The 27,780-nt window shown below is 42.6% G+C and overlaps 1 long non-coding RNA gene across 2 annotated transcripts in view; it reads left to right on the top strand.

The window, feature by feature from the left end:
* The window catches only part of LOC105729588 (uncharacterized), a 119,782-nt gene that overhangs the window by 8,718 nt on the left and 83,284 nt on the right, over positions 1–27,780 (top strand). Inside the window, exons 2-4 of one of the 2 annotated variants that reach the window (XR_001110277.2) lie at positions 986–1,079; positions 2,189–2,377; positions 3,291–3,478. This is a non-coding gene — a long non-coding RNA (uncharacterized LOC105729588). The remainder of the gene's footprint in view (positions 1–985; positions 1,080–2,188; positions 2,378–3,290; positions 3,479–27,780) is intronic. The other variant, XR_001110278.2, reaches the window with a different exon arrangement.

Below are 27,780 nucleotides of genomic sequence, written 5' to 3'. Positions count from 1 at the left end.
CAGTGGCATGCGGAGCTGGCTTCTCCTGGCTCATGAGAGCCGTTTGTTAAATTTAGGGATTTTGTAAACTGGTGATTAAACTTGGCCATTATTAAAAATTGTATATACTCACAATTATATAAAAATAAAGGTTATAAATAATTAAAATTCACCCCTTGCTAATTATTTTACATTTTTCTCTTATCCATGTCTTGAGGTTTTTTTACATCAATTGTATCTGTATGGTAGAAATACTATGCAATGATGCGTTACTGTGCATCTCTTCCCAACTGTACATTTACTGACATTGTATTAATAATTTGAAACTGGCCATCGTAGGAGTCTTTATGTTATGCAACTTAGCAAACTCTACAAATCAGGGTCTTTTATTCATGGAGAGCTGGTTGCTAAACATTTATCAGCACACAAGTGTTATATGAGTGTTTTGTGTGTTTATACTAGTGAGTATGTTGGTTGGGTATTTTTGAGGTGCAATTTAGAAAGTTGTGTGTGAATTGTTGGTGATACGTGTTAATGAATATAATGAATGAATGTGTATAGGATCTATAAGTACATATGCTAGGTAAATCAGGGTAATTGTTAACCTAAAATCCATGGATCTTTAAGGTGTCAGGGGATGGAATTCAGAGGGTCCATGAACTTGAATGAGGAAAAAAAATTACATCTTTATTTTCACTAACTTCTAACTAAAATGTGACATTTTTGCCAATATTAATATATCTGACAATACACAGTAGTATTAATAGTGTTTATGCTTTGATTAATAGAAATCACAGATATGTTCATATTATTTACAGTTCTTACAGATAGATCAAAATATCATTTATAGTCATGACAGTGTCAATAAGATCCATCATTGGCTATCATTTGAAGATTTGATAAAAAAGCATATGTATTTCCAAACTCCAAATTGGCTTAAAAACATTTTGAAAACTGAATTTTAATATAATTATTTTCTTTTGTAATCTTATGTATTTTATTTTAGGTATTTCAAAACAGTCTTCTGAGGGGATTTGTGGATTTCATCAGACTGCCAAAGGGGTCATAGCACCAAAAATACCATTACATGATTATTATGTGTAAGTGTAATTGACATGTCAATAAGTAGGGTGTGTGTGTGTGCATGTGTGTTTATGAGTTGGGATCTGAGAATATAAGTGACTTGTAGGCTGTTAGGCTATTGGGAGTGGTGAGAATAAAGTTATGTTTATCATCTAATCTCTAAAACCGGCTTCCTTTTTTTTCCCCTAGAGAGATCCAGGGAGGCCTGAAGGGCTGGGGAATATTTCATCAAGAGTGGGACATGAACTGAATTCTAAACATTTTCCTTCTAAGACAGACTTACTCCGAAGTCCTTCTTATACAATTCTTGTTAGCAGAAAATAAATTTACTTTCTGAATTCTGGCTGAGCATAGATGGGGCAACATTTCTCATCTATTTCAGGAAAGCTCTTGCCTTGTTGCTGCAGACAATTCCTGATCTCTGTGGACACAGGAACTCTGGCCTCACCACTGACCTGTTATTCTACTTGTTTTTCTGCAGACACACAAAAGCCCACCCTGACATATTGCAACTTACCCCTTTTTGGTGTAGCTAGATATATTTCACTTTCTACCATCAGGCCTTACACGCATTACCAGACTGTCCTAAAAATGGCATCACCTGTCTTTGATCTCTTCTACAGCTCTGCTTTCTGGCTGGGGTGTTTGCCAGCTTGGCTCAGCCAGAGGACACCTTCAGAACTCCAGGGAATAGCTTTGCCAGCAAAAGGTAGGAGAAAAAGAAGGTGATAAAGGAGGAGGAAAGTTTAGAATTGCATTCTGGCACTTTCCGCTGAAGGAGTCCAGGCCCAGAGTGAGGGATCTCGGAGTCAGAGCCCCCAGCTGGCTGCCCCTTCCTTGTCATCAGGGAAATTCAGCTCACAGAAATTTCTGACACTGATTGGGGTTTCATCCTGATATTTATCTATCACTGGTCTCCACATTTGATGGGCGGCCCAGAGCTTTCCTTGTCTGAACTTTCAATACAACCATTTGGTCCAGATAAAATGCTCTCAAAGTCTTCCAAAGGACGGTCAGTGAACATGCCTATAAGCCCTGGACAAGACGAAGCTCTTTACCGTTTTCAAATCAGGTCTCACAAGGCTTCCTCAAAAGCTGTTCTAACTTAAAATCCCTGCTGCTTCAGTTTAAGCCTCTTGATCAGCCCTTGGAGAAGATGGAACAAAGCTGTGTGCTCTTTGAGTTTTGGGAGACAGCTGTCAGTCTCTTTCGAAACAACCCAGGATGCTATACTGCTCGAGAGCAGCACTGGGGCGTGATCTTCAGAGGTCTCTAGAGCCTAAAGTGGTCTGTGTGCCCACCCGAATGGAGGGAGGTAAGTAATCTTTGAATGCACACACAATTTGACTACGTGCTGTTGCCCCTGTGCTTGTGCCCTTTGTAGGAATGGGCATTGGGTGACTCCTGGATTCTGGGCCAGTTTGGTGAGGATCACAGAGGCAGCCAAGCATATCACTTCAGACCTCTTGATGTAATCTTATATAAGATCAATAAGCAGAAATAATACCAAGAGTTACCTCATGCACTGATAATGAGGAACGAAGAGTCACACTATTCTCAACTGCATGCACAATTTCACTGGTTGGGGTGGTTGCTAGAATCATAAAAAGGGTCTTTCTTGGAGACAAGAACTGCAAGCTGGCCTTGTCCTCTAAGTCTGCTCAGGCAGCAGCCTGGGGAGAGTTCACTGGTCTGATTCACACAGACCTTCAGTCTTTGTTACCCACAAGAGACTGATAAACTATGAGTTTGGCACTTGAAACCGGGCCTATGTCCTGAATTTGTATATCTAATGCAGGAAGGAGCTGGAGAATGCGTGACTTCCAATGCCTGACCTCGTCAGGTGCTGCTAGTTAGAAAGTATTCTCCGTGCCCTTGTCAGAAAATTTTCATTTAGAAAACCTGGTGAATTTCTTGAACATTCTGACTCAGGATGGGGAGAACAAGTCTGGCTGAGTAGTATTCATTTGAAGTCTGACATTCAGTGAGAGAGGAGATAAGGCTCCTGTGTCTACTTTGAAGGATGGAAAACGGGAAGGTTGCTAGAGACGTTAGAGTGAGGGGATGGAGCTTAGCTACCTGGGGCTAAGGCAGAAGCATCTGGTGTTTGTGCTTTCCCCTAGAGGTGTGCTTGGATTTGTGCTCTCCATACTTACTAAGAAAAAAATGCAGCCTTGCATTTTGGATATGAGTGTCCCCAACCACTCATGCATTTCTATCCTTCTCAGGACTACGTAGCCTCCCAAACCTCTGCAAAATGAGCTTCAGGGGAAGATCGCTAGACGCATTTCTCAATTCAAAGAAGAAAAAAGCTAGGCAGAAGTTACCTGTGGAGGGCAAGACTCCTCCCACCATGGAATTTTTCAAGTCCTCATCACAATAGCTGGGCTGGAACCAAGTCAGTTCCTAGATCAAGGTAAGAGAATTTCATCTACGCCACATCCCACTTCCACCCTTGCATGTTCCCTTTCTTGTTTATGAAGTAGACTGGTCAATTAGTTAAGAACATAAGCTTATGGGCTTCAAATACCAAGATCACCTGATATGTGTATCACTTTGGCAATCCATCTACCTAAACTTTCTAAGCTTCAGCTTCCTCCCTTCTCTAATGGGGATAATGACAGTACTTTCCAGGTATAGTTGTTATGAAAATTGTGATAAGTCCTGTAAAACAATCAGCCTAAAGCCTATACATATTAATACTCTATTAACATTGTTAGTGGTGTCGCTGTTGTTGAAGAAAGGGGGTTTCCCCTTTCTCTTGGCCCTCAATCCTTTCTCCTCCTGACTGTAGGTTTCCTCTAGAATTTCACTGCTTCTCCTAACCCACATTCTTCAGGTGGAAATTTGTAGAGACAGAAGTAGCTAGGGAGAGCTTTCTGGCATTCTGTTGAAATGGGTTATGATGGACTTTGAGATATTTATCCCATCAGCACTTGGGGTGATCAGGAAGCTGAGCAGCTGGCCTCAGCTTTGAGTGGCTTCTTGGGAACTTCTCAAAATGCTGCTAGAGCAATGGCACCTGTGTGAAAAGGCTGGGAAGCATCAAATATAAGAATGCTGACCACAGAGATGTTCATACCAGGCAAAAAGTATGGTCCACGTAGATGGAGCAAAACTATAGGTGGGTGCAAAAGTAACTGCGGTTTTTGCCATTACTTTTAATGCCAAAAACCACAATCGCTTTTGCACCAATCAACCTAATAAATGTCTCAGGAGAGGAGCCTTTTGTGGTTTCCCAGAGGTGGGGGCTCATAGGTATGTTTGTAATGGTGGGAGGTGAGGGGATGGGCAGGGCAGGGCTGCTGAAAGGAATGCTTCCTATGTGAACTTGAAAATTGCAATTTTTATTGGCTAGAGTACTTTGATGTCAGGTATTTCTTTGCATAAATTCTTGCCTCGTCTCTGTTGAAGTTTTTTTTTTTTTTTTCACGCTCTTGTTCCACCAAAGCTACCAAAGATTTCTTACAGATAAATCATCCTTTCTTGGTTGTTGAAAACATGAGGAATCCTGATCCTAAGCAGTTTATTTCCTCTCAGATTACTTACCAACCCTTGTAGGTGGCCCTGGGTTGCTGAGAAACATCTCTTACTACAAGCCTCTTCAGGATCCTGTGAGAACATTATCAATGTCCACAACAACCCCTGCTGAGTGTTCTTGGCCTCGTCTGAATAGAGATGTCAAACAAACCTTCTTCTAGTCACACATAATTTGATAGGGGTGAAGAAATCCTAAACAGTCATCTCCCTCACTGACCTAGTGGCTGTCTCTCTTTTGGTGCAGCAAAGCTGGCCTGGGTGGGGTGTGGTTAGAGACCCCTGTGCCTTGCATCTCACTCCTCCTACATGGAGTGTCTCCAACAAATGTGTTCAGGGGCAAAGCTTTACGTGAAGGAAAGCAGGACCCCTAAGTTTCCATCTTATAGCCATTGGGAAAACAGGACCTTATAAGTTAAAAAAAAAAGCCCAAACCTAAAAACAAAGAGAAACTACTCAAAATGTAAGAACTAATCACCAAATTGGAGTGAGGGAGGAAGAGGCTGAAGACATTGAAGGAGTCATTTTATGTTCAAAGAAACAAGCAGTATTTTACACAGTGAGGGAGAATCTTCTGGAATGCCTTATCTCGTGGGTTGAATTTTACAAGGTCATCAAGCAGAGTTGTTTTAAAACCAGCATTTATTCAACATCTAATATGTACCAGGAACTGTACTAGAATATTATGTGATATTTTTGTTAGATTTTACTTTTGGAACAACTCTGTAAGTTAGGAGGTACTGCCACTCCCATTTTATAGATGAGGCTCATAGAGCTTAAGAAGCCATCTAACTGAGATGCAAATCTGGGAGTCAAACATATCTGTCCAACTCCAAAACCTGTGATTCTTCAACTATTTTACATTTTACATGTGTATTTTACATTTAATATTTTGCTAAGGCACACAGAATATACTGAGCAATTGCTTACCTCTGTAGCTTGATGTCAGCATAAAGGACAAGATTGCCATTCATTTATTCCTTTGCATTCCCGTGTCCATTCCTTTAGCAAGTATTTAGGGAAGGACTACCCAGGAGTACTAAGTATTTTGTCACAACCCATCTCTTGGGTGTGTGGTTTAAAATAGGCTACTAGATTAATGCCTAGCATAAGGAAATGCTTTGGTTCCACAGCTCATATTAAGGCAGTAGGAAGAGATTAATAGAGAGCCAGAAGGCTTTATATCCTAGACTTATTTCTGTCTCTGGATTTCAAATTGCATCATTGCTCTATTTTCTTTTTTCTTCTTTTTCTTTTTTTATTGTACTTTAGGTTCTGGGGTACATGTGCAGATCATGCAGGATTGTTAAGTACACACATGGCAATGTGGTTTGCTGCCTCCACCCCCCATCACCTACATCTGGCATTTCTCCCCATATTATCCCTCCCCAACCTCCCCACACTCTGGCTGTCCATCCCTTGCCCCTCCCCAACAGACCCCAGTGTGTGCTGCTCCCCTCCCTGTGTCCCTGTGTTCTCATTGTTCAATACCCACCTATGAGTGAGAACATGTGATGCCTGATTTTCTGTTCTTGTGTCAGTTTGCTGAGAATGATAGTTTCCAGATTCATCCATGTCTCTACAAAGGACATGAACTCATCATTTTTTATGGCTGCATAGTATTCCATGGTGTATATATGCCACATTTTCCTTGTCCAGTCTATTATTGATGGGCATTTGGGTTGGCTCCAGGACTTTGTTATTGTTAATAGTGCCACTATGAACATACATGTGCATGTGTCTTTATAATAGAATGATTTATAATCCTTTGGGTATATACCCAGAAATGGGATTGCTGGGTCAAATGGTATTTCTATTTCTAGGTCCTTGAGGAAGCGCCACACTGTCTTCCACAATAGCTGAACTAGTTTACACTTCTATCAACATTGTAAAAGTGTTCCTATTTCTCCACATCCTCTCCAGCATCTATTGTCTCCAGATTTTTTAATGATTACCATTCTAACTGGCATGAGGTGGTATCTTAATGTGGTTTTGATTTGCATTTCTCTAATGACCAGTGATAATGAGTGTTTTTTCATATGTTTGTTGGCTTCATATATGTCTTCTTTGAAAAGTGTCTGTTCATATCCTTTGCCTATTTTTAAATGGGTTTATTTGTGGTTTTTTTTTTCTTGTAAATCTGTTGTAGTTCTTTGACAAAGGGCTAATATCCAGAATCTACAGATGGGTAAATTGAAAAAATTTTTTCCCATTCTGTTGGCTGCCGGTTCACTCTAATGATTGTTTCTTTGGCTGTACAGAACGACTGGAGTCTAATTAGGTCCCATTTGTCTATTTTGGCTTTTGTTGCCAATGCTTTTGGTGTTTTAGTCATGAAGTCCTTGCCTATGCCTATGTCCTGAATGGTTTTGCCTAGGTTTTCTTCTAGGGTTTTTATGGTGTTAGGTCTTATGTTTAAGTCTTTAATTCATCTGGAGTTAATTTTAGTGTAAGGTGTGAGGAAGGAGTCCAGTTTCTGCTTTCTGCACATGGCTAGCCAGTTATCCCAACACCATTTATTAAACAGGGAATCCTTTCTCCATTGCTTGTTTTTGTGAGGTTTGTCAAAGATCAGATGGTTGTAGATGTGTGGCATTGCCTCCGAGGCCTCTGTTCTGTTCCATTGGTCTATATCTCTGTTTTAGTACCAGTACCATGCTGTTTTGATTACTGTAGCCTTGTAATTTTGATTACTGTAGCCTTGTAGTATAGTTTGAAATCAGGTAGTGTGATGCTTCCAGCTTTGTTCTTTTTGCTTAGGATTGTCTTGGCTATGCGGGCTCTCTTTTGGTTCCATATGAAGTTTAAGGTGGTTTTTTCCAGTTCTGTGAAGAAGGTCATTGGTAGCTTGATGGGGATAGCATTGAATCTATAAATTACTGTGGGCAGTATGGCAATTTTCATGATATTGATTCTTCCTAACCGTGAGCATGGAATGTTTTTCCATCTGTTTGTGTCCTCTCTTATTTCCTTGAGCAGTGGTTTGTAGTTCTCCTTGAAGAGGTCTTTTACATTCTTTGTTAGTTGTATTCCTAGGTATTTTATTCTCTTTGTAGCAATTGTGAATGGGAGTTTGCTCATGATTTGGCTCTCAGTCTGTTATTGGTGTATGGAAATGCTTGTGATTTCTGCACATTAATTTTGTATCCTGAGACTTTGCTGAAGTTGCTTATCAGTTTAAGGATATTTTGGACTGAAATGATAGGGTCTTCTAAATATACAATGATGTCGTCTGCAAATAGAGACAATTTGAATTCCTCCTTTCCTAATTGAATAACTTTTTTTTTTTTTTTTTTGGCCTAATTGCTTTGGCTAGAACTTCCACTACTATATTGAATAGGAGTGGTGACAGAGGGCCTCCTTGTCTAGTGCCGGATTTCAAAGGGAATGCTTCCAGTATTTGCCCATTCAGTATGATATTGGCTGTGGGTTTGTCATAAATAGCTTTTATTATTTTGAGATGTGTTCCTTCAATGCCTAGTTTATTGAGAGTTTTTAGCATAAAGTGCTGTTGAATTTTGTCAAAGGCCTTCTCTCCATCAATTGAGATAATCATGTGGTTTTTGTCTTTGGTTCTGTTTATGTGATGGATTACGTTTATAGACTTGAATATGTTGAACCAGTCTTGCATCCCTGGGATGAAGCCTACTTGATTGTGATGGATAAGCTTTCTGATGTGCTGTTGCAATCGGTTTGCCAGTATTTTATTGAAGATTTTTGCATCGATGTTCATCATGGATATTGGCCTGAAGTTTTCTTTTTTTATTGAGTCTCTGCTGGATTTTGGTATGAGGATGATGTTGGTCTCATAAAATGATTTGGGAAGGATTCCCTCTTTTTGTATTGTTTGGAATAGTTTTAGAAGGAATGGTACCAGTTCCTCTTTGTACATCTGGTAGAATTCAGCTGTGAAGGCATCTGGACCTGGACTTTCTTTGGTTGGTAGGCTATTAATTGCTGCCTCAACTTCAGCCCTTGTTATTGGTCTGTCCAAGGTTTCAACTTCTTCCTGGTTTAGGCTTAGGACTGTGCAAGTGTCCAGGAATTTATCCATTTCTTCCAGGTTTACAGGTTTTTGTGCATAGAGTTGTTTGTAGTAATCTCTGACAGTAGTTTGTATTTCTGTGGAATCAGTGGTGATATCTCCTTTTTCATTTTTTATTGCATCAATTTGACTCTTCTCCCTTTTCTTTTTTATTAATCTGGCTAGAAGTTTATTTTGTTGATCTTTTCAAAACACCAGCCCCTGGGTTTATTGACTTTTTGAAGGGTTTTTTGTGTCTCTGTCTCCTACAGTTCTGCTCTGATCTTAGTTATTTCTTGTCTTCTGCTAGCTTTTGAGTTTTTTTGATCTTGCTCCTCTAGCTCTTTCAATTTTGACGATAGAGTGTCGATTTTAAATCTTTCCTCACTTCTCTGATGGGCATTTATTGCTGTAAATTTCCCTCTAGACATTGTTTTAAATGTGTCCCAGAGATTCTGGTATGTGGTGTCTTTGTTCTCGTTGGTTTTGAAGAACATCTTTATTTCTGCCTTCATTTCATTGTTTATCCAGCTGACCTTCAGGAGCAGGTTGTTAAGTTTCCATGAAGTTGTGTGGTTCTGAGTTAGTTTCTTAATCCTGAGTTCTAATTTGATTGCCCTGTCGTCTGAGAGACTGTTTGTTATGATTTCCATTCTTTTGCATTTGCTGAGGAGTGATTTACTTCCAATTATGTGGTCAATTTTAGAGTAGGTGCAATGCGGTGCTGTGAAGAATATGTGTTCTGTGAATTTGGGGTGGAGAGTTAATAGATGTCTATTAGATCCACTTGGTCCAGATCTGAGTTCAAGTCCTGGATATCCTTGTTAATTTTCTGTCTCATTTATCTGTCTAATATTGACAGTGGAGTGTTAAAGTCTCCCACTATGATTGTCTGGGAGTCTAAGTCTCTTTGTAGGTCATTAAGAACTTGTTTTATGTACCTGGGTTCTCCTGTATTGGGTGTGTATATATTTAGGATTGTTAGCTCTTCTTGATGCATTGATCCTTTTACCGTTATGTAATGCCCTTCTTTGTCTCTTATAATCTTTGTTGGTTGAAAGTCCATTTTGTCAGAGACTAAGATTGCCACCCCTGCCTTTTTTTTTGCTCTCCATTTGCTTGATAAATCTTCCTCCATCCCTTTATTTTGAGCCTATATGTGTCCTTGCACATGAGCTGGGTGTCCTGGATACAGCACACCGATGGGTCTTGACTTTTTATCCAATTTGCCAGTCTGTGTCTGTTGATTGGGACATTTAGCCCATTTACATTTAAGGTTAATATTGTTATGTGTGAATTTGATCCTGCCATTTTGATGCTAGCTAGTTGTTTTGCCTGTTAGTTGATGCAGATTCTTAATTGTGTCAATGGTTTTTACCATTTGGTATGTTTTTGGACTGGCTGGTACTGGTTTTTCTTTTCTATGTTTAGTGCTTCTTTCAGGAGCTCTTGTAGGGCAGCTGTGGTGGTGATGAAATGTCTCAGCAATTGCTTGTTGGTAAAGGATTTTCTTTCTTCTTCACTTATGAAGCTTAGTTTGGCTGGATATGAAATTCTAGGTTGAAAGTTCTTTTCTTAAAGGATGTTGAATATTGGCCCCCACTCTCTTCTGGGTTGTAGGGTTTCTGCTGAGAGATCCGCTGTGAGCCTGATGAGCTTCCCTTTCTGGGTAACCCAACCTTTCTCTCTGGCTGCCCTTAGCAATTTTTCCTTCATTTCAGCCCTAGTGAATCTGACAATTATGTGCCTTGGGGTTGCTCTTCTTGAGGAATATCTTTGTGGTGTTCTCTGCATTTCCTGGACTTGAATGGTGGCCTGCCTTGCTAGGTTGGGGAAGTTCTCCTGGTTAATATCCTGAACAGTGTTTTCCAGCTTGGATTCATTCTCTCCATCACATTCAGGTATACCTATTAAACGTAGATTAGGTCTTTTCACATAATCCCATATTTCTTGGAGGCTTTGTTCATTTATTTTCACTCTTCTTTCTCTATTCTTGCCTTCTCGTTTTATTTCATGGAGTTGATCTTCAATCTCTGATATCCTTTCTTCTGGTTGGTCAGTTCAGCTATTGAAACTTGTATATGCTTCACATAGTTCTTGTGCTGTGTTTTTCAGCTCCATTAATCATTTATATTCTTCTCTAAGCTGTTTATTCTGATTAGCATCTCATCTAACCTTTTCTCTAGGTTATTTTCTTTGCATTGGGTTAGCACATGTTCTTTTAGCTCTGAGAAGTTTGTTATTACCCACTTTCTGAAGCTTGTTTCTGTCAGTTTCATCAGATTCATTCTCCATCCATCTTTGATCCCTAGCTGGTGAGGAGTTGTGATCCCTTGGAGGAGGCTAGGCATTCTGGTTTTGGTGTTTTCATCCTTTTTGTGCTGGTTTCTTCCCATCTTAGTGGCTTTATCTACCTGTGGTCTTTGTAATTGGTAACTTTTGGATGGGGTCTCTGAGTGGACGTCCTTTTTGTTGATGTTGAAGCTATTTATTTCTGTTTGTTAGCTTTCCTTCTAACAGTCAGGCCCCTCTGCTGCAGGACTGCTGGAGGTCCACTCCAGACCCTGCTTGCCTGGGGATCACCCATGGGGGCTGCAGAACAGTCAGGGTTGCTACCGGTTTCTTCTTCAGTTATATTCATCCCAGAAGTGTACCACCAGATGTCGGCCTCAGCTCTCCTTTTTGAGAAGTCTTTTTGGGTGTACTGGGGTCTGGGATCTGCTTGAGGAGACAGTCTGTCCCTTATAGGAGCTCAAGTACTGTTCTGGGAGCTCCATTGTTCCATGTAGAGCTGCTGGGCAGGTACCTTTAAGTCTGCTGCAGCTGAACTCATAACTGCCTCTTTTCCCAGGTGCTCTGACCTGAGAAGGTCGGCTTTATTATAAGTTCCTTACATGCTGCTGCCTTTTTTCTTAGATGCCCTGCCCCGCACGGAGTAGTCTAGCCACAGTCTGCCAGCAGAGGCGTTGCTGAGCTGCTGCAGGCTCTGCCCAGCTGCTGTGTGAACTGCCTCAGTATTGGCGGACTGCCTTGGTAGTGGCAGACTCCCTTCCCCCGACTGAGCTGGACTGTCTGAGGTCCAGCTGCACTTGCTGTGAAGATCTCAATCCAGAGCCTTTCACATTGCTTGTTTTCTGGGGGTGGTACTCTCTGAGCCAGGTCGCCTGGCTCCCTGTCTCAGCCCCCTCCCTTTCAGTTGAATGGGCAGCTCTGTCTCCCAGGCATTCCAGGCACCGGTTGAAACAGCCGCCCAGATTTGTGTGAGTTTCTGTGCACCAACCCACGATACCAGCTGTGCTGAAAACTCGTGGCTCTTTTTGGCCCAGGAACCTCCTGGTTTGTGGGCAGTGAAAACCTGTTTTCAAATGCAGTGAGCACTCACCCTCTGCATTGTTCTTGCTGGGAATTGCACTCCAGAGCTGTTCCTATTTGGCCATCTTGGATCCTCTCATAGCTATATTTTCTAATCAATGCTGCCCTCTCCCCTCCTCCATGGGATTCTAGTGGTGTGGTTTTTTAGTGGCTAAAAATTGCTTACAGTTATCTGTCCCAATGCCCTCTTGTGAGTAAAAAAATCATTTGTATATAAATGCATAAACTCTCCCCTTCGTATAGTAAGGAGCATGAACTACATATGACCCTAGAAAGGCCAATAGCTCCCTCCATGCCCTGGAACCCATCTCCTGGCTGATCATTTCTCCAGAAACTCCCTTCCTCACCTTCTTTCTCTTGAAGTATCATCTTTCTCCCCTCTTCTGGATCATTTGTCAGCATTCATATATGTCATAATTTTTCCAATATTAACAAAAAAACCTAGATTCCACTTCTCTGCAGTCCTCTTTATTTATCTCTTTCCCTTAAAGCAAAACTGCAAAGTCAACTATCCTCACTTTCTCCAATTTCTTTCCCCCATTCTCTGTTTAACCCACTCCAGTGAGGATATTTTTTTCTGCTACCACTCCACCAAACCTCTAATGATCGCCATAAACATAATGGCCATTTCTTGTCCCACCTACCGTTTGATCTACAAACCCCAACATTTGACCCAGTCAGTCACTCATTGAACACTTTCTTCACTAGGCTTCCAGGGTACCATCTTCACTAGCTTTCTTTAAACTTTAGGTGGCTTTGTCTAATGTCACTTTGGTTTATTCTTCATCTACCCAATCTCTAAATTTTGGAGTGCATTAGAGCTCGGTCTTTGGAGTTCTCTTTTCTACCTACACACACATAGCATGGAGGATTCCATCTAGTCTAGTGGCTTTCCATGCATCCCATACATTCTCTCTCTTCTGTTCCAGATCCACATATGCATCTATGCCTCCTCACCCTACTGGATCTATAACAGGCGTCACAGAGCCAACCTGTCCAAGCACAAGCTCCCGATCTTCCCTCCCAACCAGCCTCTCCTGCATGTCAATCGATGGCAACTCCATTCTCTCAGTTGTTCTGACTCAAAGACTTGGTGCTTTGACTCCCCACTTTCTCCCACTTACCATATCTCAGCTGCCAAAAAGGCCTCTAAGTCCTACTTTCAAAATATATCCAGAACTTAACCATTTTTCCCACCCCCATGTTCACTCCCTTGGTCCCAGCCCCCATTACCTCTCACCTGAATTACCGCAATAGCCTCCTCATTATTTTCCCTGACTCTGTTCTTGGTCCCTTATGCTCTGTTTTCAATATAGCTGTCAAAGCCATTCTGCTCAAAGCCCTCTGAGGCTTCTTAGGTCCCTCAAGGTGAAAGCCTCACATTGATCCACAGAGCTCAGCCAGGTCCAGCTGGTCTCCTTCTGCTCTCTGCTTATTAATTCTGCCCCAGCCACACTGATCTCCTTGCTGTTTCTTAAATATTCCAAGCACATTCCTGCTTCAGGGCCTTTGCACTTGCTTCTCTACATAGAATGTTCTCTGTCCAGGTAACCACATGGCCAGCTCCTTCACTTCCTTTTAGGCCTTCATTCAAATGTTGCTTTTTCAGTAAAGTTTTTTTTTTTTTCAGACCAAGATCTCAAATTTTATTTCCCACCTTCAAAGTTTTATAACCCCACTTCCTCCTTTATTTTTTCTAAATAACTTACCACCACCTAACATTATATATTTTAATCATTTGCCTTTTACTTATTTATCCTGTTTATTGTCAGTCTCCCCAATAGACTGCATACCAAATGAGGGCAAGGTGTTTGCATGTTTTTAGTTTTACTGTAATTTCAGCACTTAGAAGAGCACTTGGTGTATCACATATGGTCAAAAAGCTACTGGATGAATAAATTGGATTTTTTAGAAAAGGAATAAATGCCTAGACCAGAAAAACTGCCTACCTCACAAAAGTAATGTGAAAAAACAACACACCAAAATATATAGAAACCCACTTTTAAATCCTAACACGGGGATGTTACTAACGCTAGGTGCTATACATCTGAATTTTGTCTATAAGTGCTTAATAAAGTAAAATACTTGCTATTCTTTCTGGGGACTGGAGGGAAAAGTTGCAAATGTTGCAAAAGTATAAGGTAAAGGCCAATGATAAATTAACTAGAATATTGCTTATTGTGCTTTAATATCAGCAATAATAAAACACACTACATGCCTTGAATCAAGTGTCATTATGGGCTTTTTACCAACCCAAATTTTTTCTAGAGGCAGCTTAGTTGTGCTGCTTCTTCCATGAAACCCTGGGCAAGTATTCAGGTGCTAACACTTCCAGCTACTTACATGAAAAGCCTGTCTGTGGGACTGCATGTTGAAAGAAGGTGATAAAGCATGAGGTTGCACCCAGTATGGGAACTGATTTATCTTCTTGAGGATGAGTTCCACATCCAACAATAGGCCCATTTGCCAAGCAGATCTGAGAAATGGCTGCTAATTGTGAGAACTCACTAGATCAGCCGCAAGGGAAATCTTCTGTAAGGAGGTTGAGGTACAAGTGGTGCAGAAGAGAAAACTAAAAATGTACGTACATTGTTTCAAGGGTGCAGAAGGGCCCTAATATTTGGATTTTGCACTTTAAGCCATCCCTACCCAGCCCCACATTTTACAGCTGACAGTCAGCAGAGGCACAGCTTGTAGCACATCCCTCACAAGTCCGCAGCTCCCCAGTCTTGCGTCTGTTCACACAGGCTCTGGCCAGCTCCTGACTCTTAGCTTCAACCCACTTGCCCTGATTTCCCCGTTTCCACCCAGATGCTATATAGGGACTTGGGCTAGGCTCTTCCCCCTCCTCTCCCTGGACATAGCACAGCCCACCTGTCCCCAGCCCCAGAACCCAAGTCCCCATAAGCAAAAGAAATCCAGACCAGATGATTTTCTAGCGGGGCTCTGCATATGCACCTTTGGCAAGGAGAGTGTGTAACTCAGGCAGCCAGGGTCACCTCATCTTACCAGCATCTCCTTGTTCCGTGTCTAATTCAACAAACTCCATGGCAACGCGGGGCCTGCTCAGCTTACCTGACCTTCCCAACCTCCCTGTTAACAACTCTCTCACTTAGCTGAGTATGGTGTGAGTCTCCTTCCCTCCCAGTAGCTTCCTTTGATTTCTGCATCACAGTGCAATGAGTGGAGGCAGTCTCTCCTGGACAGGACAGCTGGGGAGGAAATTAGAGAGGAGAGATTCAATCCTGTGGCAGGTGGTGGGGGGTAGGGGATAGGGAACAAGTCCCTGCTCTTAGACTCTAGAAGTCTAGAATGGGGCTCCTGTTCTCATTACTTGTATTCAGTGAGAATCTCATATCATGCATGCATGTTTTCAGATTATTTTTTAAGTTATGAGACAACTAGCACAATGAGTTGATGTTCATGTCACTCAGGACACCTGACAGCTACGTGTGAGATACATCGTTTGCTCTTCCTGACCCACCACCGAAATGGTCATTTAATATATGGATTTCAGCTCTTCTTCTACAAAACTCAGGCTTCTCTGAACCTGACAAATACTCACAATATGCTGATTGAAAGATGGTAATCAGCCATGTCTTAGGCCCACTGATCTATGCTGAGCTTTTTATCATAATTCTTTTTTATAATGGTCTGTTATTGTTTTATTATTCCTTTTATTTTTATTTTATATTTGTAAGAGCATTAGACAATTTTGGAAGCATTTTCTCTGAAAGCATTTCCTCTGATTCACGGTAGTCTTGAAAGGAAGGCAGCGAAGGTATTAGTGGGGATGTGTTCTCCTGAAGATAGTTTCATCTGAATGCTGAGAGGATGGAGGAACTGGGTGGTTCCTGGAAGTGATCCAGGTCCTCTGGCTCCACCTCCAAGGCTTTCCCACCAGCCACGCTTTCTCCTTGTGGTGGCATGCCCTCATTGTATTCAGGAGGGGATTTGGCCTGCAGAACCTGTGAGTGTGTACAATAATGAGGTGCATGGTAACAGGGCTCTGTGGTGTTATGCATGCTGTTCAATTGATGTTAAGGAGTGTTGATATCACCCTGTCCCTACTCCTTTCTCTTGAACAACCTCTCCTAGACAGAATCAATCTCTCCTGCCTCTGTTCTCCTGTACCATGTAATTCAAAAGTGCTAGGAAAACACTTATAAGATTGTAGTACAGATTGGTGTAAAAGGATGGCTTGGCTAAGACTAGAAGATGACAACTTTGAGGTTAAGCAACACTCCCCTAGAGACCTTCTCTGTGCTCTGGGCAGAGAAAATCACTCTAACTGTCATGGAATGTTCGGGGACCCCATTACAGGTGTCGGGCCACATCCTATGATTTCCCTGGGGCCCAGGGGCTCCATGGGAAATAATCTGAACCTTTATTTGGAATTCAGAGCTTCATAGATATATCTGATGGACTGAATGGGGAGGGGGTCCCCACAGAAAGAAGAAACAATGGAAACTTATAGAAAGAAATCTCCATAAGTGAGTAATGAGTCTGCCAGGGTAAGCTAGGCTAAACCCCAGGGTCTGAAGAGTGGAGGAGACAGAGGACCCTGGTGCAGAGTGAGGCTGTACTGAAAGCCATCTGCATCTCCTCACCCTCCACCTCCTCTAGTGAAGCTGTACCTCCTGTGAGAGAAGGGAGGAGACAGGCATCCTGAGTGATTACGTGTCCCAGCTCCTCTGTTGTGGGTCTCCCCTGAAGGGGCCGGGCCCTAAAAGTCTCGATTTCCCCACACTTTTAGGGCCTAGCCAGAGCGCACAGACATTATAGAAACTCCCAACTGCACCACTGAAGAGAGTGCAACTGCCCTAGGGCCACCCAGCGCTGCGTGCATGCCGGCAATTCGCTCCATGGGCTTTACTGTCTAACACTGCTGGAGGCATCCAAATTCCAGAGATCTACCGAGCAGTAAGGGCAAGACCACACAGATCAACAGTGGCCAACATGGCTTGTGTGTGATGCGCCCAGCTCTTTGAGGGTACTTTTTAAAAAAGTTTCTTTTTGAGACAGTCTTACTCTGTCTCACCCAGGCTGGAGTACAGTGGCACAGTCTCGGCTCACTGCAGCCTCTGCCTCCCGGGTTCAAGCAGTTCTCCTCTCTCAGCCTCCCGAGTAGCTGGGACTACAGGTGTGTGCCACCATGCCTGGCTAATTATTTGTATTTTCAGTAGAGACAGGGTTTCACCATGTTGGCCAGGCTGGTCTCAATCTCCTGACCTCAGGTGGTCCACCCACCTCGGCCTCCCAAAGTGCTGGGATTACAGACGTGAGCCACTACACCCGTCCTGGGGCTACTTCTATAGAGACACCAGAAGTAAGGAAGACTGAGGCCTTGGTGGATACAAGTAAGACTCTTACAATGGTTGAATTGAGGACTTCCAAGTTGAAGTTACATTTTTTATGTGATTTTCCCCTCCTAAACTACCAAGCTTCCAAGAGAGGAAGTGGGCCTTATTTGTCTTTATAGGTGGAAGATGCTTAAGGATGATTACAGATATTTGTGTCCATAGGTGACAGCCTCTTCCTTTGATTCTATGTCCTTTTAAAATATTAATTTTTTAAATTGTGGTAAAATATATACATAATAAATTTACCATTTTAAGAACATACTTTGGTGGCATTAAGTACATTCATATTATTGTGCGACTATCATCATCATCCATCCTCAGAAATTTTTATCGTACCAAACTGAAGTTATATACCCATTAAACACTAACTCTTCATTCGCCCCTTTTCCCAGCTCCCAGCAACCACCACCCTACTTTCTATAAATTCCTACAAATTTGACTATTCTCATATAAGTGGAATCGTGGTATTTGCTCTTTTGTGTCTGATTTATTTCACCTAACACAGTGTCCTCAGGGTTAATTCCTATTGTAGCACATATCAGAACTTCCTTCCCTTTTAAGGCTAATTAATTTTGCATTATATTGCCGGGCATGGGGGCTCACGCCTGTACTCCCAGCACTTTGGGAGGCCGAGGTGGGTGGATCACCTGAGGTCAGGAGTTTGAGACCAGCCTGGCTAATATGGTGAAACCCCATCTCTACTAAAGATACAAAAACTAGCTGGGCATGGTGGCATGTGCCTGTAATCCCAGCTACTTGGGAAGCTGAGGCAGGAGATTCACTTGAACCTGAGAGGTGGACGTTGCAGTGAGCCAAGATTATGCCACTGCACACCAGCCTAGGTGACAGAGTGAGACTCTGTCTCAAAAAATAATAATATTCCACTATACCACATTTTCTTTATCCATTCATCTGTCAATGGAGATGGACTGCTTCTACTCTTTGGCTATTGCGAAAATGCTGCTGTGAATGTACGTGTCCACAAATTATCCTCTGTATTGTCTTGCACATTATTTCTTATGCCCTCGTCTCATCCCTCTCTTAGCTCTCTTCACCTGACTCTTAGCTATTCTTCTGATCTCATCTTAAAAGTCAGTGCCTCCGAGAAGCCCTCCATGACCCCAATTAGTTGCCTCTTCCAGGTGTTTCCATAGCTCACCACAACATAGTTCACTAATATTGTCTCTTTGTCTTTCCCACTAGCCTGTTTGCTTCCTATAAGAGGAGCACAACCTGTCCAGCTTTCCGTCATATCCCTAAGACCTAGCACTGTGCATGGACCATAGAAGCCCTAACAAAATAATTGAATATAAGCACATGTTCAGCAAGCCAGGCAGGGAGGAAGGAGGAAGGTGCAATGTGTGCCTCTGCAGGTGGCTTGAAGGCTCCCATTCTTACCTGGTACTTCTTCCCATTTGATCAGGTCCCTTCTCCAGGTATTTGCAGAATGCTTCTTGTGTGCCGTGCTAAGCCCTGACGACGTGCAAATGCTTTGCAAGTTGTGTTCCCTGGATTCCTGGGGCATCCGGGCCAGTTGAGGAGACAAGGGCTCAGTCTGGGGAACCACATTAGGCAGCATGTGATAAAGTAGCAACATGAGTCGCAGAAGCACACTGAGAAGAGGGAAAACGCAATAGTCACCTACGGCTGCTACAGCAAATGACCCTGGACCTAGTGGTGTAGAACAATTCACATCTCTTTCCTCACATTCTCAGAAGTCAGAAGTCTAAAATCAAGGTGTTGGTACAGCTGCATTTCTTCTGGAAGCTTCAGGGATGAATTTGTTTCCTTGGCTTCCCTAGTGTCTAGAGGCTGCCTGCATCCCTTAGCTTATGACCCCTTTCCCCAGCTTCAAACACATCATTCGACCTCTGGTTCTCTTGTCATATCTCATTGTTCCTTGTTTTTTTTAGAGAAAGAGTCTCACTCTGTCACCCAAGCCAGAATGCTGCTGGAGTGGTATGATCATGGCTCCTGGACTCAAGGCATTCTCCCACCTCAGCCTCCCACATAGCCATGACTCTCCAGGCACATACCACTATACCTGGCTATTTTTTAAAAATTTCTGTAGAGACAGGGCTCTCACTTTTTTGCCCAGGCTGGTATTGAACTCCTAAGCTTAAGTAATCCTCCTGCCTTGGCCTCCCAAAGCTCTGGGATTACAGGAGTGAGCCACCGTGCCCAGCCTCATCTCATTGCTCTGACTGACTCTCCTGCTGTCTTACCAGGATATTTGTGATTACATTGGACCCAGCCTGATAAACTGGAATGACCTCCATCTCAATGTCTTTATTAATCACCCACAAAGTCCCATTCACCAAGAAAGGTAACATATTTACAGGTAACAGAAAGCAGGGTGTGGACATCTCTGGACAGCCATAGTTCTGCCTACCACAGGAAGTTTTACGTGAGCTAAACTAGTGAGAGGCCTTGCTGAGGGCAGGGGTAGTATGCAGACCACAAGAATATTTGGGAGAGCTGTGGACACTTCAGCTGAAAAGGTGCAGGGTGGCGTGGGAGGTGGAATGTGGGGACCACAGCTGACTGGGAGAAAAAGGTTTTGGTAAAGGAGGTATCATAAGGCAGGGCGGGGGTGGGAAGGTGCTGAGGACATTCGTCCAGATTTCCAAGAGCCCTGACTGCTGGGCAGAGCCATCTGGCCTTGGTTGGATGGTCATAAATCCCCCCGGGCAGTTTTTGTGCCAGCATTCTGCACCCCGTTGGCTCAGTCGGCTCTGGATCACCTCCCAGCATCCTTTTTTACATGCTTTTTAACAAGCACTAAGATGGAAGTGGAATAAATCTCTTCAGATCCTTACGTGAGCACTTTAGTGGCCATTCTCCTGGCAGCTTAGGTAACAGTGAGTAAATAAAAGTGACACCCAGGAGCTGCAGGGCCTTGGTTCAGAGAGAAGTGCTCAGCAATGAAGTTTGGTAGCCAGCACGGGACCAGGGCCCGCAGGAAAACTGTACAGCCAGCTGCTTGTAGAGAGCTCAGGAGATGGCAGAAGGTGTCCTGTGTCCCCAAGGATGTACCTCTGCGTTTCTGCCTCCATCAGCAGGCTGGAGAACAAGACCTGGCTGAGGAGTGGGGTGGGGTCTTATTCTCACTATGATTTTCTTTTGTCTTGTCCTCAGCCTACGGATAGGGCCGGAGGGGAAACGGCAGCTGCTGGGGCCTCAGTGAAGGTCTCAGCACTTTTTGTTGCCAGAATCCAGCCCCTGTACCACCTGGTGAGGGGCTTTGGGGAGAGTGTGAGGTGGGACAGTGTGGACCCTGGGCTAAGCACTAGTGGTGCCCTCCAGCTTCCCTCCTCTTCCCTCCCGACCCATCTCCAGGCAGCAGCCAGATACCCAGAGCCTGCCCACGGGTCTGTCTGCTCCACTCCCACCGGTCTGTCTGGTGTGCTCCTGTGTATGTCACGCCTGGCCCGGATTTCCATAGTATTGCTGGGAAGTGAACATTGTTAGTCTCAGCCCTAACCTGCTTTCTAGCTAAGAGCCCGCCTAGTTCTTGCAGCTTAAAAATAGCCAGTCAACCGTATCCTGGACCTGACCACATTCCCTGTCTCTGCAGTTCCAGGCGTGACCACCCAAGTTGAAGCCATCAACATCTTTTTGGTCTAGGAATCACCTCCTAGCCACTCTCACTGCTTCCCCTCTAGAGCCTCTTCAATTAATTCTCATGTGGCAGAATTTAAACAAAGTAGATCACATCGTTCCCCTGCTTGGAGACTTCAGTAGCCTGTCCTCTCCCTCAGAATAGAATCCAGCTTCCTCTCATAGCAGGCTAGACCCTGCACCATCTGTCCCCTTAATCTCACTTCCTCCCACTCTCTCATTCTCCTTCCAGCCACCCTTCTGGTCCTGAGTAACATCAGGGCTACTCCCTGCACAGGATGGGACTTCATTCTTGCCTCCCCTTTGCCAGCAACGCCCTTCGTCCCATCTCAGAGCTGCTCGTTCCCACAAGTCACGCAGCCCTCTGCTTGAATGTGACCATCTCCTGGCCACTCACATCTGAAAAAGCGCTTCCTTCCTCCCATCCTGTACCATGCATCTTTGAGGCATTCCCTGACAGGTGACATTCATTATATAACAATGTATTTGTGCTCCTCTGCCTCCCCACTAGAAGATAAGCTCCATGGAGGCTGGTTTTTCTCTTTTACCTGTGTCCCCCATGGCCAGTACAGTGCCTGGCCCAGAGTAGATATTTAATATGTATTTGTTGAATGAATAGATGTGAAGAAATACTTTACTACTTAGGCACTGACTAAGGCCATTACTTGCCAGGGACTATGATGGGTGGACAATGTTTATTCCTTGTCCCTAGGAGTGCACAGCCTTCTGGGTAAAGATAAGGAGATTTTATATATGTGTCTGAGCAACATAGTGAGACCCTGTCTCTAAATGTATATATAAAGCATTATCACAATAAAGTATTTATCACAATTAAAATGCTGTATTTAAAGAATTTATCGCACTGTAAATATATAATGTTTATATGATATATAATTCTAATATATAATTATTAAAATATATAAAATGTATGCATAATACATAATTGTTATATATTTATGTATAGTATATAATTATGTATCATAATTATATATTTATGTATAATATATAATATATACATATAGTATTTACAAAGTGTGATAAATGCTTTAAATACAGTATGAACAAAGCAACATGAAAATCAAGTAAGATGACCATTTTTCTTCAAGGTCTAAGAAACTATTAGAGAAAGACTAATTTGAACTTGAGTTGAGCTGCCCACTCATCAGTGGAAGGTGGTTGCTGATAAGTCCTGAACATTAGCTGTAGCCATCATGGATAAATTTTCCCAGAGTACTCAAGGATGCCCACACTTCAAAAGGTGGATGGAAAGATACCAGAGTCTCATACAGACCTCCATTGCAAAGGGAGCTTCACCCTGTCAAAAGTGATGGCCTTCCCAGATCCTTATCAGGACTTAGGGTAGGTGGCAACTGTTCCTAGGACCTCACCAGAACAGAGAGCCTTCTCTGTGTGTTGCCAAGCCTTGGTGACTCACTGTGAGGGCTCCAGGTGCTCACCTTATGGTGGCCAATGCTGACCCAGAGAGCCTGGCCCTGTGATACAGATAACTGTCCCAGCTGTGTCATACTGGGTGCTGGAGGCTGGTGTACAGGAGGCTAGGGAAGCCTCTGTTGGCTGTGAGTGGCTCTGGGAGGCTTCTCCAAGCTGCCATGTGTCTCTTTCAAGAGTCACTAGGGACACTGTGGTGCAACTCCCAGAGGTAGCATCAGTTCCTCAATGCTAAAGAAGCTCCTACCTCTTAGCTCTGTGACAGCCACCTAGGAAGCAACAATGCAGCCAAGGAGGCCCCAGTGCTGAGGATGACTCATGGAACATGGAAGGAGAATAGAGAAAGAATCCCAGCCATCTCTGCCTAATCAGCAAGGCTGTCTCTATGTGGGCTCAGTTGCCCAGGATGAACTCTGAAAACAGAACCAGCTGTGAACATAGAAGGATGTATCCGTAATCACCCCATATATTTCTCAGAGGTTTTCACACATGTTTTATAATTTGGATCTCACAGCAGTATTAGGAGGTAGTCATGTGTTTTACCATGGTTTGTTGTGTTTTGTATTTTGAAGACAGGGTCTCGTTCTGTCCCCCAGGCTACAGTAAAGTGGTACAATCATAGCTCACTGCAACCTCAAACTCCTGGGCTGAACATCAGTCCACCCTTCCCTCTCTCAGCCTCCCGTGTAGCTGAGACTATAGGCATGCACCACTCTGGCCAGCTAATTTTTAAAATTTTTTTTTAAAGAGATATGGTCTTGCAGTGTTGCTCAGGCCTCAGGCTGGTCTTGAACTCCTGGCCTCAAGTGATGTTCTGCTTCAGCCTCCTGAGTAGCTGCGATTACAGGCACAAACCATGAGGCCTGGCTCTTACCATGTCCTAATTAGTATTTTTCCCATTGCAATTTATTACAGAAATCCTGGAATATATCAAAAGATATAATGAATAAGATAAAAATCACTTGTAATCCCATCATGCAAAGTGTCTATGTTAGTGTATCTCCCACCAGGCTTTTTTTCTAAGACATAAATGTATTAACAGATGTTAATTTATGGATCATTCTGTCCCCTCCAAAATCCAGCTAAGATTGTCTCAAATTCCCATATCGTGGCCTGTGGAAGTATGTCTGGAAATTCCTAGAGAGGCTCATGGTCTCCCTCTGTCCCATAAGGTTTCTAAGTTGCAAGCCACAGAGACAAACTCGGGCAAAAATGAAAGTTATCAAGAAGCATGGGATAGCTCACTGAACTGAGAAAATAACCTAAAAATACCACCTCAGAAAGGATGGAAACTACGTCTCAAAAAATAATGGATGATTTAGAGCCTATTACCACTATGATAAATGGCCTTGTGCCTTTTTCGGTCTTTCTTTCAATCCACCCAAGATTCAAATTCCAGGTACAGTATCTGATTGGCCTGGATTGTTTTATCTGCTCACAACTTAGCCAATGGCGAGGCAGGGCTCCTGGCTTGACAATCCCACCAATATTGCATTCAACTGCAGACACTGGCCAAATGGGATTGCTGTGTAACTAGTAAGTGGGACTACAGAAACTTGACTCCAGATTCACTTGTCTCAAAAATCTATCCTTTAACCACTGATCTATAGGGGGAAAGAAAGAATCTTTGTGTATATAACTTTCTTTCTGTGGAATAGCCTTTTAATCCCCTGAGCTCCCCTGCCTTGGCTAACTCCCACTCATCTTTTTCCACTCAAGCTTCAGTTGATATTTTTATGCTCTGAGACATATTTCATGACCTCAATCAAATATGAGGTAGGTTCTCTATTTTAAGTTTTTAGGGCATCACATGGATGTTCCTATATAAACTGTAAGTTTCTTGAGGACTTGAATACCATCAATCTACAGGAGCTAATATAGGAACTGGTATGTAGAAGGTTCACCCAAAATATTGAGGAATGACTTGTCTGACAAAAAAGAAACATCCTCAGAGGATTTGCCTAAAGAAGAGAAAAGGGAAGGAAAGGGAACTGGAATTGATCTCAGAGGGGAAAAGACACATGATTTAGGAGACAGGAGAACATGATCATTGAAATGAGATCTCCCACACAAGAGAAACACACACACCTATGCATACTCCCCCAAAAGCACAATGGACAAAGCCATGGAAGGGAATTCCATAGATAATTATAGCCTGAAGCAATTGATCCAACTGAATGTCCTGTGGGGTAGCCCTCCGAAAAAGTGTTGCAATATTTATCCAGGAGACTGGAAGGGGGTTTTGTCCTCATCTCCAGTCATCTGAAGAATGCAGGAATGTGGGACATGGAAATGACTGTGTGGGCTTTGGCAATGTCCAGTACCAAAAATAACAGAGGTGAATTTTGTGGGACTGTTTGGTTAAATGTGTTTCTCTATGCCTGTTGTGCTCACAAAATGCATATGAATGCATTATGCAAGCTAATATGATAGACCTCCTTAGGCAAAATAATAACTACTAACATTTATGGAGTGCTCATCAGATGCCAGGGACTGTGTCAAGGTACTTTTCATAAACAATTTCATTCCATCCTATGGTCATACTATGGTCTGGCTTGATCAGTGATCATTGTACCACTTCTGGAATTACTTCCAATACTATAGCAGCTGGCTGAAAACTATACTTCCCAGAATGCTTTACAGGGACGCTTCAGTCAAAGTGATTTTGGTTCATCCAATCAGGAGTTGAAACTTGAACTCCTTACTGATTTCAGTGGAGAGATAAACAGTGGTAAGCAAACCATCCATTTTTCTAATGGATAGATCCAGCTGGTCTAACAGTTGGACCCTGGAGTTGGCAGTTGTGGTGATGGCTTCCAGACCGCTGCATTTCAGGTGTTCTTGGAGCCAACAGTTCCAAGGAGTTGTCTTGATTCTTGGGTTACATCTAAGGCAATGAGATCCTGAATTCAAAAATTTGGACAGTGACCTTGAGTTTCCCCAGCTTTCTGACTGTCAGCTGGAAAAGTTATCTCAGTGGGTCAGTACAGTGGTGATATTTTAAAATTTGTTTGTAAAGGCTAGAGCCTGCTCTAGCCTTGTTTGTTTGAGCCTAGAGCCTGCTCCTCCTATTATTCCACAGTTCTGTAAGCACCTGATTCCCTGTGTTCAATCCTTTTCTGCTTAAAATACCTGGAATGTTTTATGTTTTCTGCAGCTGGACTTTTATGGAGCCATGTAGTGTTTCCCCCCATTTCACAAGTAAGAAAACTGAGGCAGAAAAGAAAAATGATACAGAACAAGTGTGGACCTTGGTTTTGAACTTGGGAAGTTTGTGTGAGTTTAGTATCTATTTACCACCATGCTATTCACTCAGTCTTTCATCCTGTAATCATTTACTGGACACCTTATATGTGCCATGCAATATGTTAACCTCTGGTACTATTATAGTAAAAAGAAAAAACAGTGGAAAATTCTTCATTTTCATTCTCTTGACCTGTAATGGAAAGTAAGTTATAAGTACATTTAAATAGTGAGATATTTTGCTACAGGCTTGCATTAGAAAGAGGCATGTAGCTTTCAAAAGCAGACAGTCTGTATCAAAAGTGGCTTGTAAAAGAGCTAGTTACTAAAGGGATTCAATTCAAATTTTAGTTTACACATAATTCAGTGAAAATATTGATAAGAATGAAAGAAGAACGTTAGGAAGAAAGGAAAGAAAGAGTGAGTTTGTAAATAGGTTGGCATCCTTTTACTTCAGGAAGCTCTTTGATCTGCCTCCTGCCCACCCCCGCACCCCCATCTCCAAACCAGTAGCATTAAGTGACTTGAGCACTTTCATTCCCATTTGGGATTCTGCCCTATGGATAAAGAAGAAGGTAAATTATGAGTAGGGGACTTGAAAGGAGATAGCTTTTCCCCCCTGGAAATTTCTTTCTAGTGCTGAGGCAGGAAGAACTTGGTAGTTAGGTCATGTGAGATGTCTGAGCACTGCTGACTGAAAGAAAACTCTTGAGAAGCAAAAGACTCTCCCAATAGAGGCTTAATCTGCTGTTGGCAGAAGAAAGACTCCGGGGACATTAATATCTGGTGCAGTCACAGAAGCACTGGAACCATAAATATGCCCCAGGAAGTAATTTTGACTCTAAGTTTCAAGACTGAGAGTGATTTGAAAGAAATCATTCAAGGTTAGGGAGAAAACCAGGGTGGGTTAATCGGTAAGAATGAATAATTAGTTACAGACTCAAAATTTCCTGGGGGATTAGGTTTTATTTTCTTTAAAAACTTGTGCCTTTGGACTATCAACATCTCCTTTGATATTTAGTTATTTAAAAAGTCATATTTTCAGGAGCAAGAAGCTATATCTACTGGGTGCCCAGATGCCCAGTCCACATGTTTATCCCTGAAATATCTAGAAGGCATTGTGCCCTAATTGCTGGCCAGAGCCCAGGAGGAAATAGAGTTGTGTGTGTGCTGGATTTGTGGATCTAAATGAAAAGATGGCAGCACCATCACAGACTTTGTAGAAAACAAAGTAAAAAATTACTCTAAAAGAAAATATTAAGGCAAATATGGACTTGGAAGATGTTCAAGTGAAGTATATGTGCCAGGTAGAGGGCTTCATTTGTTTTAAGGAAACAGGGCTCTATGATCTTTTGCTGTCAATTTATCAGTTGACAGTTTTAGACACTTGCTATATATCACCAAGGAATTTCTCCTTCAATCACTCAACTCAATTCAAAATGTAGAGACATGATGAACACCTACTATCCATCAATAAAATAGGTATTCACTTCCTACTATGTGCTAGGTTCTGAGGAATACAAAAGACATGTCAGTCATATAACTGACATTGGAAAATGAACATAAATGAAAGACTTATAACTGTTTCTTTCCCTCCCCTTCCTGAGGGAGAATTATTCTTTTCTTCCTCCATTGAAGTCAGACTCTGCCTTGTGACTTTGGCCAATGAAATGTAAGGGAAAGTGATGTGTGTCACTTCCAAGCAGAAATTCTCAGAGCCTGCGCTTGCTTTGCTGTAGTCTCTTTTCCCTTTGCTGTGATGACTGTCAGTGTTATAGTAAGAGCTCCTTCGTCAGCCTGGTTCCTGCAGTAGAGCAATGTGAAGTTGATTCCTAACCATGCTAGGAAAGACACGCCGTCAAAGTGAGAAAGAACCCTGTGCTTTTGTAAGATGTAATGTCTGAGGTTACTTGTTATCATAGCATAACTTAGCCTAATCTGACTTCTGCATGGTAGCTCTAGAAAGCTAACATTTATTGAGTGCTTACTGTATCCTGAGCATTGTGCTGTGGGCTTTATATGCATTATCTCATTGAACTCTCATAAAAGCACCATGAGGCATATATTATATGACTTCTGTTTTATAGGTGTTGAACTGAGTCCCGGAGC

This window comes from Aotus nancymaae, unplaced genomic scaffold (genome assembly GCF_030222135.1).
Source record: "Aotus nancymaae isolate 86718 unplaced genomic scaffold, 86718_ANA_hifiasm-v0.15.2.pri h1tg000012l, whole genome shotgun sequence".
In the NCBI taxonomy this organism is placed as follows: Eukaryota; Metazoa; Chordata; class Mammalia; order Primates; family Aotidae; genus Aotus; species Aotus nancymaae.
Note: the sequence above shows the minus strand (reverse complement) of the source record. Positions and strands in the feature narration are given on the sequence as shown.